Source organism: Vulpes lagopus, chromosome 3, assembly GCF_018345385.1.
Source record: "Vulpes lagopus strain Blue_001 chromosome 3, ASM1834538v1, whole genome shotgun sequence".
Classification (NCBI taxonomy): domain Eukaryota; kingdom Metazoa; phylum Chordata; class Mammalia; order Carnivora; family Canidae; genus Vulpes; species Vulpes lagopus.
Genome location: NC_054826.1, coordinates 97,152,505 through 97,172,506, shown reverse-complemented (window position 1 = coordinate 97,172,506; position 20,002 = coordinate 97,152,505).

The window sequence follows — 20,002 nt, the reverse complement described above, 5'->3', positions numbered from 1 at the left end:
CCTATTTGATGTTAAGGAAGAAATAGGATAAGATTCTGTACCTGATGGGAGAGATCAGGACTAGAGATATAAATCTGGAGGAGATATTAATCTGCACGTGAAGTACCATTAAAGCCATGGACTAAATGAGAATGAGTAAGGATAAGTATAGGCACAGAAGATGAGTGTAAGACAAAAAGTGCTCTGGGACACTGCTATTTAGAGGAGAACCTAGCAAAGAGGTCTGAAAAGGAATGTCCAGAGGGGTATGAGGCAAACTAGCCAAGTATAGCCTCATTTAAGCCAAGTGAGGACAGTGTTGCAAGAGAGGGAGTCATCCTTTGGTCAAATGCATCTGTGGATTCAGTGAGGTCAAGAAAAGTGAAGGCAGAGTCGACCATCAGATATGATAAGGTGGAGGTCATTGATTGTTTTTTAAAAATACTTTTAACTTTAAACATAAATAGTTATGTCTGCACATATATGTAGTTTTGTAAAAATGGCTAAATATGATCATGTGCTTGCTTTCTTTTGGTGCAGTTTCTGTTTTTCCTTTTTGCTTGGCTCCCTGACCTCACCCTTGACCTCTCTGCTTCCCTCCCTATAACTTGAAGTTTTTGTTCCAGTGAAGAGTAAACTCCCAGCAAGGAGTCCATGATAACAACCTGGGGAGTGTCCTTCAATATTTTTCACCACACATTTAAAAGATCTCATTCTCCATAGCTCTATATGCACATAGGTCTGTAACAGGTTACTAAAACATGACTATCCCAATTTCGGCTAAAGCTTGAAAGGTTGACAATAGATGTTAAGCAAGTTCCAGATTTTAGTCCTTTTCTATAGGACTTAGCATATAACCTGGAAATTATCCATGGAGAGTGTGCTGTTTGCTCAGCTTGGTCAAGTGAGAACTGGGGCTTCAGAGAATGTGTTCCTTGGTATTGGGGTGTTAGAAACTATGGGCAGATGTGCTCCAAGGCAAGAGGGTAGGGAAAGAAAGAGGATATATCAGGAGTTGCCCAGAATACAGGAGATTTTCCTAGGGACCTAAATAGGGAGGGAGTTGACCTTGAGTCATTTTGGATTTTGCCTGTGAGAACCCCTGGAAGAGGTGAACCTTCCAGAGAAGTTGGACTATTGGACGTCTCGGCTGAGGGAGGACATTGCAAGCTTTAATCACTATAAGGAAGAAGCAAATTAGAGCCCTCATGTGCTAGGGTCCCCCAAAAGATCTCCAGTGGGATGCAAGGTAGTATGGGGTGTCTGCTACTTCCAGAGGGCACCAGTGCTGGATTATATCTTACTGTTACCAGTGATTGATTAAAAAGTTATTATGGGAAGTGCTTGAGATTTCATCTAAAATTGGAAGAATTAATTAGTCTAAGGAGAGGGTTTAAAGGAGACAGCTATGAAAAGGAATAAAGTTGTTTGAATAAATAACCCTATCAAATTCAGTTCATTTGATGCACTAGTTGAACACATGCGTGCGCACACACACAGAATATTCTGGAGGGTATTGTTTTACAAAAATGGGATCGAGTCCTAAGTATTATTCTTTTTTAAAAAAAGATTTTATTTATTTATTCATGAGAGACACACAAAGAGAGAGAGAGAGAGGCAGAGACACAGGCAGAGGGAGAAGCAGGCTCCACTCAGGGAGCCAGACGTGGGACTTGATCCCGGGTCTCCAGGATCAGGCCCTGGGCTGAAGGGGGCGCTAAACCGCTGAGCCAGCCCGGCTGCCACCTAAGTATTATTCTATATTTTGTTTTCTTTGGCAGCACATATACTAAAATTCTTTTCTTTTTCTTTTTCTTTTTTTGAAATTTTAACTTGCTTTTAAAAAATTATTTTATTTTATATTAACATTTTGTTTGTTTGAGATAGAGTGAGTGAGAAAGTATGAGCAGGGGCAGAGAGAGAGGGAGAAGCAGGCTCCCCACTGAGCAGGGAGCCCAACGTGGGACTCCATTCCAGGACCCTGGGATCATGACCTGAGCCGAAGGCAGACTCTTAACCGACTGGGCCACCCAAATGCCCCTATATTTTTTTTTTCTTAATTTGACAATACCCTAGGAATTGCTAAGAATCATTTTTTGTGGTTCTGTTACATTTTTCAAAGCTTGTATGCTTTCTCATAGGCTGAATTTACCACAGTTATTCAGATTTTTTTAAAGGTTTATTCATTTATTTGAGAGAGAGTACAGCTGGGGAAGAGGCAGAGGGAGAAGCAGACTCCCTGCTGAGCATGGAGCCAGATGCAGGGATTGATCCCAGGACTTGAGATCAGAACTTGAGCTAAAGTCAGCCACTTAATGGACTGAGCCACCCAGGCACCCCTTGGATGTTTTCTTAATGATAGACATTGAACATGCTTCCAGTTAAGGACGCTAAAAACAATGCTGCAATAATGCTTTTGAATGTATACCTTTATAGATTGGTGCTTTTATGTCTATAGAACCCATGGAACAGAAAGAATTGCAGGGTCAAAGTATACGTGTATTTTAGATTTCAACAGCTATTGCCAGACTACCTTGCCACTTGGTTGTTTTAATACTTAACATTCTACCAGCATTCATTTTTGTCAATAGTATATATTTTCTTTTCTTTTTTTTCTTTTTAGATTTTATTTATTTATTCATGAGTGACACAGAGAGAGAGAGGCAGAGACATAGGCAGAGGGAGAAGCAGGCTTCCCATGGGGAGCCCAATGTGGGACTGGATCCCAGGCCCCGGGATCACTCCCTGAGTCAAAGCAGACGCTAAACCACTGAGCCACCCAGGTGCCCCTATATTTTCATGACAGTTGGTAATCTTGACAAATGGTTTCGGTGGAATGATGAGGAAGAAAATATGACTAGAGTCGGTTAAAAAGAGAATTAGATGTCTACTACTTATCTATTGTGATGTAACAATTTGCTCCAAAACATAGTGGCTTAAAACAATAAACATTTATATCTCATAGTTCCTGTGGGTCCAAAGCTGGGCATGACCTAGTGATGCCTCTGTCTTGGGGTTTTTCATTAGACTTCAATCAAGATGTTGGCTAGGGGGCTGGGGCTGGGGGCTGGGTGGCCCAGGCAATTAAGCATCTGACTTCTGCTTGGGTCATGATCTTGGGGTCCTGGAATGGTGCCCCGCAGCAGGCTCCTTGCTCAGCAGGGAGTTTGCTTCTCTTTTATTCTCCCTTTTATTCTGCCCCTTCCCCTGCTCTTGCTCTTTCTCTCTCTCAAACAAATAAATAAATAGAATCTTTGAGGAAAAAAAAAGATGTTGGCTGGTGTTGCAGCCCCCTCAAGGTTTGTTGGTGGCGGGGGGAAGATTCGCTTCTAAGATCACTCATTTGGCTGTTGATAGGATCCAGTTTCCATAGACTATTGGTCTGAGGGCCTCAGTTCCTTGTTGACTGTTGGTCAGGGACCTCCCTCCCTTACTTGTTATATGAGCCTCTACAGAGGGTGGCTTATAATATGGCAGCTGGGTTCTCTGAGAGTGAGCAGGTAACAGAATGAGAGGATGAGCAAGAGGGAAGCCATAGTCTCTTATAACCTAAGCCTATAACTGACATCTAATTACATTTGCCGTATTATATTTCTTAGAAGCAAATCACTAGGTCCAGTCCACACTCAAATGGAAGGAATTACATAAGGGCATGAATATCAAGATGTATGTATCATTTAGGGCCATCTTAGAGGCTGCCTATGATAGGAGGTAATTGTAAGATGCTGATTTCCCAACCCCATCAATTTAACAATAGCTTTCATAAAGGAAAGAAATCCTGGCACGCTTGGGTGGCTCAGTTGGCTGAGCATCCAATTCTTGGTTTTGGCTCACATTGTGATCTCATGGGTCAGGTTTCCAAGCTCTGCAGGGAGTCTGCTTGGAGATTCTCTCCCTCTACCCATCCCCCTGCACACCTGTGCTTGCTCTCTCTCTCTCTCAAATGGATAAATAAATCTTTAGAAAAAAATAAAAATCTCTGCCACCTTAAATGTATTTATTGATTAAGATGAGTTTGTGCTGCCTATAAGGGCAGTCTAGATAATCTGGACCAGCTCTTCTACTGTGGAATAAATTAAAAAGCTAAAAAAATAAAAAATTATTTGCCTGGAGGTACCAGGGAAAGAAGAGAATAGTGAAGAATTACCTGGCCAGGATCAGAGGAAGATGAAGGCCCAGGGAGGTGAGTCCCATATTTGAGGTTAGACTTCCCTGGATGTTTTTGCCTGTTTCAGAGGTAACAGCCAAGCAGCTGTTAGACTGAGCAGTAGAACTTCTTGAGACTTGAGGCCATGGAATGAAAGCTCAGTTCTGCCAAGTGAAAAGGGCACTGATGAACCTCTCTTCATTTGGGGGTCACCTTAGGATTAAGATAAAGTGGAAGTAGACAAGTCCTGACAGGGATGTTGGCTCAGCTTCAGCTTTTCATAATTCTTGTTTTATTGTTGTTTTAAGATTTTACTTATTTTTGCAAGAAAGAGAGCACGAGCATGAGTGGAGGGGTGGGGCAGAGAGAGAAGCAGATTCCCTGCTGAGCAGGGAGCCCATTGTGGGACTCAACCCCAAGACCCTAAGATCATGACCTGAGCCAAAGGCACATATTTAACCAACTGAGCCACTCAGGCACCCATAATTCTTGTATTTGTGTAAAGGCCATCAAAAATTGCTAGTGCCCCAGGTACCTGGGAGAAGGAAACATAGATCCTTTCTGGAGGAAGGTATATATCATCCTGGGCCATAAATTATTTATACAGTGTTGGATTAACCATATCTAGCATGTAATAAAAATAATCAAACACATGAAAGACAAAGCAACATGGAAAGAAAAACCATAAAGAGGGGCACCAGGCTCTGGTGGCTCAGTGGTTGAGCATCTGCCTTCAGCTCAGGTCATGATCCTGGGGTCCTGGGATCGAATGCCACATCAGGCTCCCTGCAGGGCGCATGCTTCCCTCTCTGCCTGTGTCTCTGCCTCTCTCTGTGTGTCTCTCATGAATAAATAAATAAAATCTTAAAAAAAATTGTAAAGAACAAACAATAGAAACACACCAAGGATCTTAGATTATTGAATTAATCAGAAACAGATTTTCTATGTTTAGTATAGTATACTTTAAAAAAATAGGATTTTTAAAGTAAAAGATAGGGAGGTTAAATGAGATAAAAACAAGATTGAACATTTTAGCAGAAAACTGAAAACTATGCAATTATATATGTATATTTTTATATATATTCATATAGAACTTCCCATCCACATCTGCTGTGGGTACTTCCCCCTCATCCTCTCATGTCTCTTAAGATTTCTGTGCTGTTTCTCAGCCTGTTTTCCCAATTCCTCTTGGTCCTTTTGAATGCTCCATGATGCCTCTGGTCATAATTAACTTCACATAGTGGCCATTTCCAAAGTGTACCTTTGAAGATTATGTGCTTGAATTCTTGGTTTGGGGTTCTGAAGGAGAAGGAGGAGGGATGCATTCTCAGTTGATGAAAAATGAAGGTGGAGTGGAAATAATTTGGATGAGAGAGACTTTGTATTTTGCCTGGGGATTAATTTGACTGAAAGAACAAAACCTTTACAGTGACAAGGTCTGGAGGTTGACAGTTTAGGGAGGGCTTGGCAGCTCAAAATTGGCCTCAAGCATCAGCTTCTTTCTGCCTTTTTTCTCTGCTGTCTTTAGGTTTAATTTAGTCTTTGTTCTCATGCTTGTTACCTCATAGTCACAAGGTAGCTGCTGTGCCACCAGGCGTCATGCCTGCAATTAAGGAAAGACTTACAAATGCTTTGTAAGTACAATGTAAGTACAAAACAAATGCTTTGCCGTAGAGTCAGTCCTTTTTTGAAGCAATCAACATTATTTAGTTATGAATAACTACATTTAAACATAAACATATATTAAAGTGTACCCATTTTAACGTTCTTTGAGTCTTGAAAAATGTGTAGACTATCATCTTACTTAAGACCCAGAATATTTCCATCACCCAAAAAGCTCCCTTATGTTCCTTTGTGGTCAATTCCTTCCCACCCCTGGCCCCAGGAAACCTCCGTTGTACTTTCTGGCACTAGAGATTAGTTTTGCCTGTTCTGGAATTTCATATAAATAGAATAACACAACATTTACTCTTTTGTGTCTGGCTTCCTTCACTCAGCATAATATTTTTGGCATTTATACATGTTGTGTCTATCAATAGTTCATTCCTTTTTATTGTTGAGTCATATTCCGTGCATAAATATACCATCATTTGTTTGCCTGTTCACCTGTTGATGGTTATGTGGGTTGGGCTGTCTATAGTTTGGGGACTATTATGAACACGGTGTGTGGACATATTTACACTTGGTAAATACTTAGGAGTGGAATTGCTGGGTCATGTCATTATCTATCTATATCAGTGTCTATACCTGCCCCTGTATTTCTCTCTCTCTCTCTCTGTTTTTTAAAGAGTGTGTATGCACGAGAGCTGGGGGAAGGGGAAGCAGTGAGGGGCCAAGGGAGAGAGAATCCTAGGCAGTCTCCATGCTCAGTGCAGTGCCTGACCCAAGGCTCAATCTCACAACCTTGAGATCATGACCTGAGCCAAAGCAAGAGTTGGATGCTTAACTGACTGGGCCACCCAGTTGCCCCTGTATTTCTATATCATACACACACACACACTCCTGGTTCTTGATTTCCTATTTTATTCACTTGGTTATGCTCTATCACCATCGTTGTTTATTTGATGCTCAAATAGTCCTTGATTTGGCCATTGGGAGCTCCCTCAGGCTGGTGTCTGTGTCCTTTTGAAATTTTTCTTTCTGTGCACTTCTTTACTTTTTGGCACTGTTACATGTTCCCTGGTTGTTTTATTAGTATCCCATCATAACCACCAAATGGTCTACACTTCCTTCTGTATTTATTTTAAAAATTAAAAGTTTCAAAAGTCTAAGGAGCCTCAAAAACATTGTTCCTTTCACGCCTGAAAAAACTGGGGGGAAATCTCACCTTCCCCCTGTCTTCTGCTTTTTTTAGGGCACGAAACATATACTTAGATCTCTAGCTGGGGCTTTAGAAGACCTGGTGCCAGACACTTGGATAAACACTGGATTCCAGAGATGGATCTGCCTAGTTCCTGCCCCCAGGCAGTTCCTAGTCTAGATGACAAGACCAAATCTGGACAGTGCTTTTCACCTCATCATGCGCGTTCCCCTATATAATCTCATTTTAAATCACAGTTGTAGTTACTACTAAAAGGGAAGTGACTTTGGGGAGACCGGAAGCAAGGGACTTCATAACCGCTCCAGTTCTCCTTTCTGTGTGAAAAGATGCCACACCCCCTTGTGCACAGAAATGGTACTGCCTCTCCTAGCCGGCCCCAGCTGTGTCAGTCCAGAGCCTGGGCTCCCTCAGCTCCTGGCTTTACTTTATGTCACTGGTAGGTGCTACATCCCTTAACAACGCATGGCTTCTTTGAAAGGCATAATTCAAAAAGAAAAGAAAAAAGAAAAGAGAAAAGAAAAGAAGTGAAAAGAAAAGAAAAGAAAAAAGAAAAGAAAAGAAGAAAAGAAAAGAAAGAAAAAAGAAAAGAAAAAAGAAAAGAAAAAAAGAAAAGAAAGAAAAGAAAAGAAAGAAAAGAAAAAGGAAAGAAAGCTGTCATTCATGCTTGGGTCCACTGGGCCTAGTTCAAAGCTTGGTACACAGTAGGTGCTCTCTAAATGTCAATTCCTCCTCCCTTTTTCCTAGCACACACACAGGCAGGTTCATTTATTCTATAAATATATTTAAGTTAATGAATGTTCCCTTACACTTGCCTTGGGGTTTTAGTTTTTGTTTCCAGGTGAGAAAAAGAAAAAATGTGAACCGCTTTACATTTCTTGGGTATGTGCACCATATAAATTTAGGATTATTATTATTGTGGATTATTGGAATACTTTGCTTTATGACTTTCATTTTAATTAGAAGAGGTTGACCTCAGATGGCTTAATACCCAGTCTTTGGTTCTGAGGGGAGCAATATGACATTGGCAGGACCAATACTGGATGATCTAAGAGTAATTTTTCTCTCAATTCTGTGACTGATGCAATAAAACCTTTCACTTGAAAAAACTTAAAGAAATACGTTTGACATATTTCAAATCCTTTCTATAAATTGTTGAAAAGATTTAATATAACCGCTAGTCATAAAATCTTTAATTTGATTTGACCTTCCACGGTCACAATTCTTACACATGGAGTTTTTATTACTAAAGAATAAATGGTGGATTTCCTGTTATTCAAAGGAATAAAAATGTCCTTCAATCACCTCCTTCTACAGCACAGAGATCTGAATGTATTTAGGCCAACTCTCAAAGACAGGAATGATCGCAAAATGGTTTGTAACCTGCAAGTGTTCTGCTCTTTATAATTGCAAGCATCCCTTATTATTACCATTACTATTTTATTTTACTTTTTATTTTCAAATTTTTAAAACACAGGGCTCAGACCTATAACCCTAAGATCAAGACCTGAGTCAAGATCAAGAATTGGATGCTTCACCAGCTGAGCCACCTAGGTGCCCCACTATTATTATTATTTTAAAGCTCTAGCTGGGGATTAGGTTCAGCAAGTTTGGCTTAGGGCAAAATCAATAAGGTAAAGATTATTTTTCATCAATTCTCAATAGAAAGCCTGAGTTATGTCCTAACAAACAGGGATGTGGTTTAACCTGGCCCCTCTGTCTTCATTAGGTGATATCTTGTACTTGGGCTTTGGACAGGTGTGGTAGAAAGAATGCTGATTTTGGAGTAAGGTCGAATTTGAAATTAGCTAGGTGATCTTAAGAAAATTACTTACACTCTTGGATCCAGTGGAAGCCAGTATCCAAAATGGCTCCTGTGATCCTCATCTTTATAAGCTTTTCTGTGGTCCTCTCTTACCCTGAATAGGGCTGACCTATGTAACCAATAAGATGTTGAGGGATATGTGACTTCTGAAGATAAGTCCTGCAAAGACATTGTAGCATTCTCTTTGGTCAGTCACTCTGCAGAAAAACAGTTGCTATGTCTCCAGGACATAAGAGCCCCGTGGAGAGCTCCGTGTGCTGAAAACTGCCTACACACTGGCATCCATGGACAGCCATGCGAGTGAGCCAGCTTGGAAGTGGGGATGATCCTTGGCTCCAGCCAACATCTTGACTTGACTACAACCTTGTGAGACATCCTGAGCCAGAACCACCCAGCTCTACCCATATTCCTGAACTATTGAAACCGAGCATCAGAGAACAATTGTTGGTTGTTGTAATTTGCCAAGTTTGGGAGGAATTTCTTATGTGTAATAACAGATAACTAACACAGAGCCTTAGTTTTCCACCCACTGAAATGGGGCTTAGCCCAGTCCCGGATAGTCGGTAAGAGGATTGAATGAGATGAGATGTACAAGCAATCTAGTGCAAGCCTTAGTGCACAGCAGGTGGTTGATATCTGGTGCCTACCACCCCTATAGCACTCTTGGGTCTTTGTAACACTTCCATGATGCTTTGGACTGATCCTCTCTTCATGCTCCTGATCATAAAGGTTTTTCCACTATGCCAAGTGTACCTTTTGAGCACTAAAACTTTGTGGTCTTCCTTTGCATTTTTGTTTGTTTTGGTAAGGAAGGAGCAATTAGATGTTTAATCTCTCACCAATGAATTAATGCTTCTAACTAACACACCATGTCTTCCTGCTGTAACTTCTTTATTGATAGTTATTTCGCTCCTGCTCATTTCCTGCTTTTTTTTGACTTAGTCCACTTGAAATCCTGTACAGTATATTATATTTTCTTAAAACGGAGGCTATTGTATGTGTAAAAAGCAGCTGTGAATTCCAACTGCTTTTACTACCTAGAGAGGTCTTTGTTTACACATTTTCTGCACTGTATTTATGTTCAAGAGTAAATCAGATCATGGAGGTGCGTGACACTGTAGGGGACAATGTTTGGGGATGATTGTGACTCACCTGTGGACCACTTTGTTCTGCATGTGGCCCCTGCAGACTTTATGCACTCATGGAAAGACTCACTTTCTGAATGCAGTTTCAAATTAGATGCATTCTCTCCTCTTGGGCCAGGTTTGTTTTATTTGTTTATTTATTTATTTAAAATATTTTATTTATTTATAAGAGAGAGACACAAAGAGAGTGAGAGAGAGAGCACAAGAGGGGCAGCTAGGGGCAGAGAGAGAGGGAGAAGCAGACTTCTGCTGGGCAGGGAGCCCAACATGGGGTTCGATCCCAGGACCCCAAGATCATGACCAGAGCCAAAGGCAGATGCTTCACTGACTGAGCCACTGAGGCACCCCTTGGGCCAGGCTTTAATCTGAAATTTAATTAAGGTTGGAGGGCTTGGATGGCTCAGTCAGTTAGGCATCTGCCTTTGGCCCAGCTCAGGATCCTGGGGTCCTGGGATTGAGCCCCGCATTGGGCTCCTTGCTCTACAAGGAGTCTGCTTCTCTCTCTCCCTCTGCCTGCTGCTTCCCCTGCTTGTGTTCTCTCTCTCTCTGTCAAATAAAAAAATCTTGAAAAGAAAAAAAGAAATTTAATTAAAGTGATTCTAGAGTCTTCCTTTCGGAATAAATGCCACCCTCATATAATGTAGGCTTTATTATTATTCACATATGGTGAGGCCAACAGATCAGGAGAGGACTGTCATTGAAAAAGATGGTTTGGGGAATTCCTGGGTGGCTCAGCGGTTTAGCTCCTGCCTTTGGCCCGGGGTGTGGTCCTGGAGTCCCGGGATTGAGTCCCACATCAGGTTTCCTGCATAGAGCCTGCTTCTCCCTCTGCCTATGTCTCTGCCTCTCTCTCTCTGTCTCTCATGAATAAATAAATAAAATCTTAAAAAAGAAAAGAAAAGAAAAGATGGTTTGTTACAGCTCCCCAAAGAGGGTATACATTCCACCATGTCTCCCCCATGATGGGGGGCAGACAGGGAAGCACCAGCTTGCCCACAAGGCAGAGGAAGTGAGGGGAACATGTGTAAAAGAAACTTTATTGTGGTTTCGGAACAGAATGAGTACAGCAGGAAAAAGATTAGGCTGGGTAGTCTGAATAACTTCAGCAGGCTCTGGGGTCTAGGGGGGCTGTCTCTAGTGTTTCTGGCACTTAACCCTGGAGTGATTAGGACAGAAGGACAATGATCCAGAGTGTGTCTAATAAAGGAGGTGGCTGGGATACAGGCTCTGGATTGGCTGGTTTGCATATGAAAGGCACACTCAGCAGGCTAGTGGTTTCCTGTCTCTGAGAATTAGCTAGCCCTAGGAGGGCAGTCACTCCAGGGTCAACAAGGCTCTAGGTGTCAAAACACCAGAAACACATGCTTAATAATAATAATAATAAGTCACTTAATACTAGTTAACATATTATAAAATGCACCCTTTGATTTTTAAGTAAGATAATTATTTGTATAGGCTTTCATTTTTACCACTAAGTATGGATTGAAGGTTTTGTTGTTTTAATACCATACGTTTAAGTCATAGGTTATAGTTGGAGAAGGAATTATTATGTAGTAGAGTGCAGGAGAACTCAGCCCTTTTCACAGGTTGGAGAGTTGGATCAGGAAGACCCTGATTGGAGGGTGTTGCCTGGCACCCAGCACGGGGAAGAGGAGCCGCAAACTATGAGACTAGATTGTGTTGTCTTCTGAAACAATTCCTATTGACTTGGAGAGATGTGCTTGCTTCCTAAGTCATGTGGAAGGAAACCAGTCACAAGGTTGGCTGGTAGGGAGATGGGGTGGGACCCCCATCGCCTTCCTTGCCCAAGAGGAGATCTCACATTTGTCGATGCCTCAGTAGCCTGTGGGCCAAGCCTGAGGCTCTGGAGACAGCAAGACCCAAGAAAGGAGAAAAAGGCAAGATCTCCTCTCCCTATGGGAGGGATGGAGAGTTCTATGAGACAGGTGGATCACTGAGCTGGAAGGCTGGATGGTGCTGGGAGGCAGGGAGGAGTGGTTTGGAGAAGAGAAAGTGCAGGAGGCCTTGGGTTACATGGGTACTTTCTTTTTTTCTTTTCTTTTTTTTTTTTTTAACATGGGTACTTTCATATCTGCTCACTAACTTTCTTCCATAAAACTCAAGACTAAATGTTGTTTTGTTTGTGTTTGTGTGTGTGTTTAAATAGGAAATAAATTTTCGTGGTTCAAAATAAGAATGTTAGAAAAAGAACTGTTCCAGTCCATCCCATTCTGCACCTCCTTCCTCAGAAAGAGGGCCATTTAAAAAAAAGATTTATTTATTTATTTGAAAGAGAGAGAGAGCACGAGTGAGCTAGAGCAACGGAGAGGTGGGGGCCAGAAGGAGTGGGAGAGAGAGAACCCTTAAGCAGACTCCTCGCTGAGTACAGAGCTTGATTCCAGGACCCCAAGATCATGACCTGAGCTGAAATCAAGAGCCAACCACTTAACTGACTGAGCCACCCAGATGCCCTAATAAATGACCATTTTTATTAGTTTTTCATGTGTCTTGCATTGTTTCCTTATATCAACAAATGTTAATATATGAGCTTATTTCTCTATAGCACAAAGCCATCATACTCTACACAAGCCTGCCCAACACCTTTCTCTCCTTCACTTAGGAGCAGAACCCAGAAATCTTTTCATATCAGCACAGGGAGAGCAGCCTGTTCCTTTTGTACTGGTGCATAGTATTCCACTGTGTGGATGTACCACACTTTTAATTAACCAGATCCGTTTTGATGTACCCTTGGTGGTGCACATTCTTTTGTAAGCCGTGCTGCCATGAATAGCACTGTGTGTATTTCATTTCTGACTTGTGTTGGTGAATATGTAGGGTAAGTTCCCGGAAATGGGACTGCTGAGTCAAAGAATATAAGCACTTTGGATTTGAATGAGTTGAGCTAATCTACCTTCTGTCTAGGCTGTGCCATTTTGGGCTTCCACCACTAAAGCATGACAGCCCCTGTTTCCCTGCAGTGTGTCATCAACAGTGTATATCATAAAATTAACTCTCAAAGTTCCAGACTAATGCCTATGGCTTGGGATAGGGAAAATTATGATAAAAACATTGGCTAACTGCCATGATATGTGTTTCTTCTCCTATTTGTCAGCTGGCAATTCATGTAGAACCTGCCCGGCGGGTACAGGTATTCAGACATGGGCTGGTGACCAGTTGGCCTCATCAGGAAAGTAGTCTGGGAGGGGAGGAATAGACTTGACCATGGATGAGGCTGGACAAAATGCCCTGGGATGTTCCTTTCATTCCAATTGTCTGGTTTGATGATACTTTTCATCTATTAATCTGATTTTCTTCTTCCCTCCCACTTTAGTTTACATATTAGAGTCATGTTCTAAAACATTCTGTAATTGTGTTTGCCCAAAGGCACACTTTCATGTCTAAGTACATGTCAACATTTCATGCACCAATCTGATTGACCTGACCGCCTAAGTTCCCTTTTCCTTGTTTGACGGCCAGACTGAAGGAAGACATGCTTGGGTGTGGAGCATAGCTGAGTGGTTTTGGCAGCCCCTCTAGCAGACATGTTTTGGGAAACAATTCCCTTCTCATGTAAAACAGCCCAGCGACCCATTTATTGGCCCTAATCTCATCCAAAGTCTCCTGGGAATTAACCCAATTACAAACACAGGGTGTTTCCCCACATCACTGCCCTTCAAAGCCCTTTACCATGATAGTCTAATCAAACTTCGAAGCTTATTTGGGAAGGGAAGATGGTTTTCTTCATGTCACAGTGCCTGCAAGGCAGGACAGCGCAAGGCAATGAAATAAGGAACAGAAGACAGGTTGCCTATGGGCTTTCTTCCCACTGGCCGCCCCTGGGAGAACACTGCTGGGTTTGGTCCCCATCTTTTCTCTTTGAATCTCTTGGCTGGTAGTCATGTTCCTTAGACTATGAGCTAGAGGCATTACCTGTAGCCATTGGCAATTTAGGCTTTCTGGAGTCTCTCTAAACCCTAGCAATGTGACTTCGGGTCAGCCTAAATCTTGGTTGAGTCTTTATAAAATAGGGATAGTATCTGTTGTCATGGGATTCCTGGAGCAATAAAATGAGATAATGAAGATGCTTGGCATTAATTCATAGCCAGACATCAAAGTCAGACGTGAATTCGTTCAAGCGGAACAACCAACCAAGGAACAAACCAACCAACCTGAAAACAAAGCCAACAGCATCATCATTGTCAACAACAGAGTGATTTGATCCCCTCGGCTCAAGGACCATCAGAAAAACATCACAGCCAATCAGACTGGAGCATTGCTGTCCCTGGCTATCGTTGGGTGGGGAGCTGTGCCAGGCAGCGCTGGGTGTGTGGGGACTTTGTGCTCTGCAGCCAGACAGCATGAGTTCAGAGCTCAGCTTCACCACTTCCCAGATGGGTGATCTTGAGCCAGTTACGTAAGCACTTTGTGCCTCAGTTTTCCTGCCCCCAAAATGGCCAAAATAGTAGCACCTGCTTTGTAGAAGTATTGCAAAGATAGACGTGCTAACTCACCCAAGGAACTCTGCTCAGTTTCTGCTACCTGGGCAGGGCTCCATCACCGTGAGATTTTATAACTGTGCAAACCTGGCCCAACTCCAGTGTCGTACTGTTCCATGGACCAGTCTTTCTCCATAGGCATGAAAAATTGCAGAAAAAGGGTATTGAGATCACTACAAATTAGAACCACTGGGGAGCCAGAAAGTGGCTTGATTGTGTTGTGTGGTGCTGTCAAATATAAACCGACTAGCTAATTAATTCTGCTCTGCAAAAACCAAGTGTACTTGTGTGAAGATTAATAAATCAGGAAATGATTCCTTTAAACGCCCCTCCCAAGCTTTGGGCCATGGCAGGGCTGGACAGGGAGCTGGGCTGCAGGACAGCAGAGCAGATCATAATCAAAGGTGTGCTCTCTCTTACATGGAGGGCAGGAGAAACCCAGGGCCACAGGACAGTCAGATGTGAGGCCCCCGGGGAAACAAGGCATGGAAGGTCGACTCCACAGCTCTCCTGTTATCAGCCAGTTATTTGGAAAGGTCAGAGATGTTTGGCAAATTCTTTTTTTTTGTTTGGCAAATTCTTATCTGAGAAGAGATCTTTTGACTCAACTGAAGGCTCTCAAAATGGTGGAGAGGATCATGACCTGAGATGAAGGCAGAACTCACGACACCGAGATTAAGAGTGGGACACTTTAACCACTGAGCTGCCCAGGCACTCTTGCCAGTGACTCTTGATCAGGGAACAAAGCAAGTTGGTGACCAGCCCGTTCCATCTCAGAGGGAAGCTTCTAGATGTTTCAACAGGGAAGGGAGGGCACAGACCTCCTCCTCTGCCTCCCCCTTCTTCTTCTTAACTTGTTAATAGGGACAATTTAAAATATGTACCTATAATCTGCTACAACAATTATCAGCCGTTTTCAATTTCATTTTATCTACCATCATTTTCTTCTTCTGGAGTATTTTAACGCAAATTCCAGACATCATGCCATCTTACTAGTATACACATATGTTTAACAGATTGGGGATTTAAAGAAAACCATAACCACTATGGCATTATCATACCCAATAAAAGGAACAATGGGTCCTTAATATCATCCAATATCCAGTCCGTATTCAAGCTCCCCTGATTGACTTAAAAATGTTTTCACAGGTCACCTGGGTGGCTTAGTGGTTGAGTGTCTACCTTCAGCTCAGGTCGTGATCCTGGGGTCCTGGGATTGAGTCTGGCATGGGGCTCCCTGCAGGGAGCCTGCTTCTCCCTCTGTCTGTGTCTCTGCCTCTCTCTGTGTCTGTCATAAATAAATAAGTAAATAAAATCTTTAAAAAAGAATTTAAAAAATGTTTTTTACAATGGATTTGTTCAAACCAGAATCCAAACAAGGGCCACCCATTGTATTTGACTGTTAGAGTTTTTAAGTTTCTCTCTTTTTCTCTCTCTTTAAGAGCAAAACAAAGGGGGATACCTGGGTGGCTCAGCGGTTTAGCGCTTGCCTTGGCTCAGGGTGTGATCCTGGAGTCCCGGGATCGAGTCCCATGTCAGGCTCCCTGCATGGATCCTGCTTCTTCCTCTGCCTGTGTCTCTGCCTCTCTCTCTCTGATGAATAAATAAAATCTTAAAAAAAAAAAAAAAAGATCAAAGAGCAAAGGGGTGCCTGGGTGGCTCAGTCAGTAAAGTGTCTTACTCTTGATCTCGGGGTCATGAGTTCAAGCCCCATACTGAGCTCTGTCCTGAGCATGGAACCTACTTAAAAAAAAAAAAAAAAAACAAAAAAAAAACAGTAGCAAAACAGAAAAAACCCTAACCTTTTCATTTTGAAGCAACTTCAAGGAAAATTACAAAGCCAGTACAGAGTTCCCCTGTATCTCTCATCCAGTTTTTCCTTAATGTTAATATCTTACACAACCATGGCACATTTCAAAAGGAAGGGATTAACATCGATATGTTACTATTAACTAAACTTTAGTTTATTAGAATTTCATCAGTTTTTTTCCCCCCAATGTCCTTTTTCTGTCCCACGATCCAATCCATATTGCATTTGGTGTCTCTTGTAATCTATACCTACCTTCTTTTTTTCCTCATGCTATTCATGTTTGGATAAGTTGTTTGGGTCGACTAGCCCATAAAATGCCTTGCATCTGGACTTTGCCAAGTACTTCCTTTTGGCATTTGACTTGTCCTCGTCTCTTGTATTTACTAAAAATAATGGTTACACGTAGAGGCTTGATTTGAGGCTCCATTTTTTGCTTAAAAGGGAGAAATTCCTTGTTGATGGTGCTTGGTACTTCCTGCTGTATCACATTACATGGCACACAATGTCTGGAGATCACACTTTCAGTGAGTTCTGGAGGATATTTTTATTTTTATTTTTTTTAAAAAGACTTTATTTATTTGAATGAGAGAGAGAGAGGGAGTATAAGCAGGGGGAGGGGCAGTGGGAGAAGGAGAAGCAGACTCCTTGGTTAGCAGAGAGCCCCATTTGGGGCTTGATCCCAGGACCCTGGGATTATGACCTGAGCTGAAGGCAGATGCTTAACTGACTGAGCCACCCAGCCCTAGAAGAGCTTTTTAAACCCTTATTACATGTTTGTTCTATCTACCATCACACTTTTGAAAAAAACAAGTTTTTTCTCTTTGGCTGATTAGGTTTTTGTTTTTTGTTTTTGAGATGTCTGGTTTTTTAATCAACTCTTACCAGGGCCAAATTATTGATGTTAGTCATTCTACCCTTAAAATAAACACACTCAAAGGTTTTCATCATTATCAATGATAAGAAGTTTGCGAAACAGAAGCCAAGACGGCCTTTGTCCTGTTCTTCAGAGAGACTCTGCAAATGTGCAAGTGCCAGGGGTTGAGCTATCCCCGAACTGCAAGAGGTGAAATGCGATTTGCAGCCCCATATAACGCCTCTCACAGGAGGTATGGCAGAGTGGAGAGCCACCCTGAGTGATGTAATAGCCATAGGGGATGGATCAGGACCCCACCACGAGTGCCAGGAGCTGGCTGACCTTAGCCAAGTTCAGGGCCATCAGGTTCAGCTATGCAGAATGTGTTCTGCATAAACCTGGGGCAAACCATTCTCATGCATTGCAATGTGAATTGCAATGTGAATGGCAGCTCTTGAAATTGTGCAGTCTGCAACCTATACAAACATATGTGGCTACCCAGAAAAGTTACACAGCTCTCTGTGGGTCCCAGTTTTATCTTCTATGGACTGGCTGCACCAGGGTCCTGGCAGGAAACAGAATGGATCTTGGAAGGTTCAAATGAAGAGGCTTCAGTGAAGGAGGCCTTATAGACAAACGGACAGAGTTAAGGGAGCAAACCAGAAATGGGGAAGCATGTTGGGAATTATGCTATTGTGGCCTCCTGGGAGCTAGAGCCTGGAAGGGGCCTCTGGCAGCAGCTGGAGTCCTGGAAGGACAGGTTATTGTCACAAACTTGGGTCTGAAGCTGGGAGGGAGCAGGGAAGATGTACCCCCAGCTCTCACTGCTCCCCCACCCCACCCCACCCCACCCCCCAGGCTCCTCTCTTTTGCTGATTCTTCCCACTGGCTGGACTAAAAGCAGCCAGGTGATCCAGTCTGAGGTTCAGGCTCTCAGGCTGAGTGCAACAGAGAGGGGTGGCAAACAGAGAAAAGCCAGCGCTTCAGGGCACCTGCACCTGGGATTGGATATCAGATCTAAGACCCCTTACAATTCATAATTCTTTCACTCCAGGTATAACATTTAAAAAATATTGGGACCCCTCTTCCGCCTGAACCATGTTCGACCCTGATGAGGGAAGTAAATAGGGATGGGTAGATGTATGAGAGATGTGGACTAGCCAACAGTGATGGGACATGGGTCCCAGACACCCACTCAGAATGGAACACCTGTCTTGGCCCTGTGGACCCAGAGAGTACACTGAAGTCCAAATCCACACCTATCCTCTCTTATCCAAGGGCAGTACTTGCCCCTACCTTCCACACTGCTTTCCAGATTCTACTCTCGTCCCTCCTCTGGTTTCCCCTGATCTGAACCCCCACCCTCCCAATCCCCCCTCCCATTTATTCCATTCCAGCCACACCATTCTCTTTGTTTCTCCTTGAACATGTGACATTTCAGCATTTGCTGTTCCCTCCCCTTGGAGCATCCCATGCCTCTCCTTCCCATCTTAAAGTCTGTGCTCCAGTATCACTGGCTCAGAGAGGCCAGCACCCACATCTCGATCTAAAGCAGTGTCCTCCAACACCTAAAGTGTAGAAATGGAATCCCTGTGTTGCTTTCTTGTTTATTGCCAGAACCCCTGAGCGGAGTATCTTGATATCAAGGTCTTGTTCACCTATAGACACAGGGTGGATTCCTTTCTACTGGTTTCCTAGGATGTAGACAATTCTTTCTTCCTCACTTAAGTTATTCTATTGGTTTTGTTATGGCTTTCTTTCAAACAATTTCCCTGTTGCAAAGAAAAAAAATTCTAATGGTTAAGTGCCTGGCATGTTCTACGCCCTCAATAAATATCTGTCAAATGAAGCGATGAATTGGTGATTCCGTATATGTAGGGGGTGGCCTCAGAGGGTGGAAGGGGTGCAGGGCAGGCTGAGTGGAGATGGGTCCTGGCTCATTTCTCTCCTGGGCTCCTTATGATCTGCCACCATGACTTTACTGTCTCTTCCTCCATGGATTTGCCTCCTGAGTTCTAGGTCTGTCCCTCCTTGGATACCCTAGAGCACATCCACATTCAGTGCATCCCCAAGGGGCCTCCTTTCTTCTACAACTCTCTGTAGGCCTGCTCCCCCATTCCCAGGCTCACTTCATGGCACTTCTAGAAGGGGGCAGTATACGCGGTGACCAAGAGCCTAGACCCTGGGGTCAGACTGCCTGGTCTGAATCCCAGGTCTCCATGCCTTAGTTTTTCCATCTGTAAAATGGAGATTATAATGGTACCTCATTAGCTTGTTGGGAAAAATAAAAAAGCATAGGATTTAAGGTGCTTGGAACAGTACCTGCATCCAGTAAGCTGGGGCTGTGGGTGTGACCCATTATCACCATGATCGTCACTCTGTCTCCTGGGCAGAGACCCAGAGTCATCGTAGATACCGCCCCCCGCCCCGTGCTTTCTCTAATCTAGTACTTCCTGATAAAAATATAACAGAGGTGGGTGTTATACTATATGTTGGCAAATCAAACTTCAATAAATAAAACAAATTAAAAAAATAAAATTAAATAAAAAGGAAATATACTAGAAGTTCTATATGTGATGTTGAATTTTCTAATGGCCACGTTCAAAACATTTAAGAGAAATAAGGAAAATCAATTTTAACAATTTTATTTAGCCCACTATATAAGAAATATCATTTCAACATAGAACTAATGTAAAAGTTAGTGAGATATTTTACATTCTTTTATTTCCTTATTTATTAAAGATTTAAAAATTGTTTTTAAATCATCTCTACACCCAGTGTGGGGCTTGAACCCACAACCCCTGAGATCAAGAGTCACATGCTCCGCCAACTAAGCCAGCCAGGCTCCTCTTTCCCATTCTTTTTAGAATTTGGAACAAATTCTTTAAACCCAGGTGTGTATGCTCTACCTGCAGCTCACCTTGCTGTG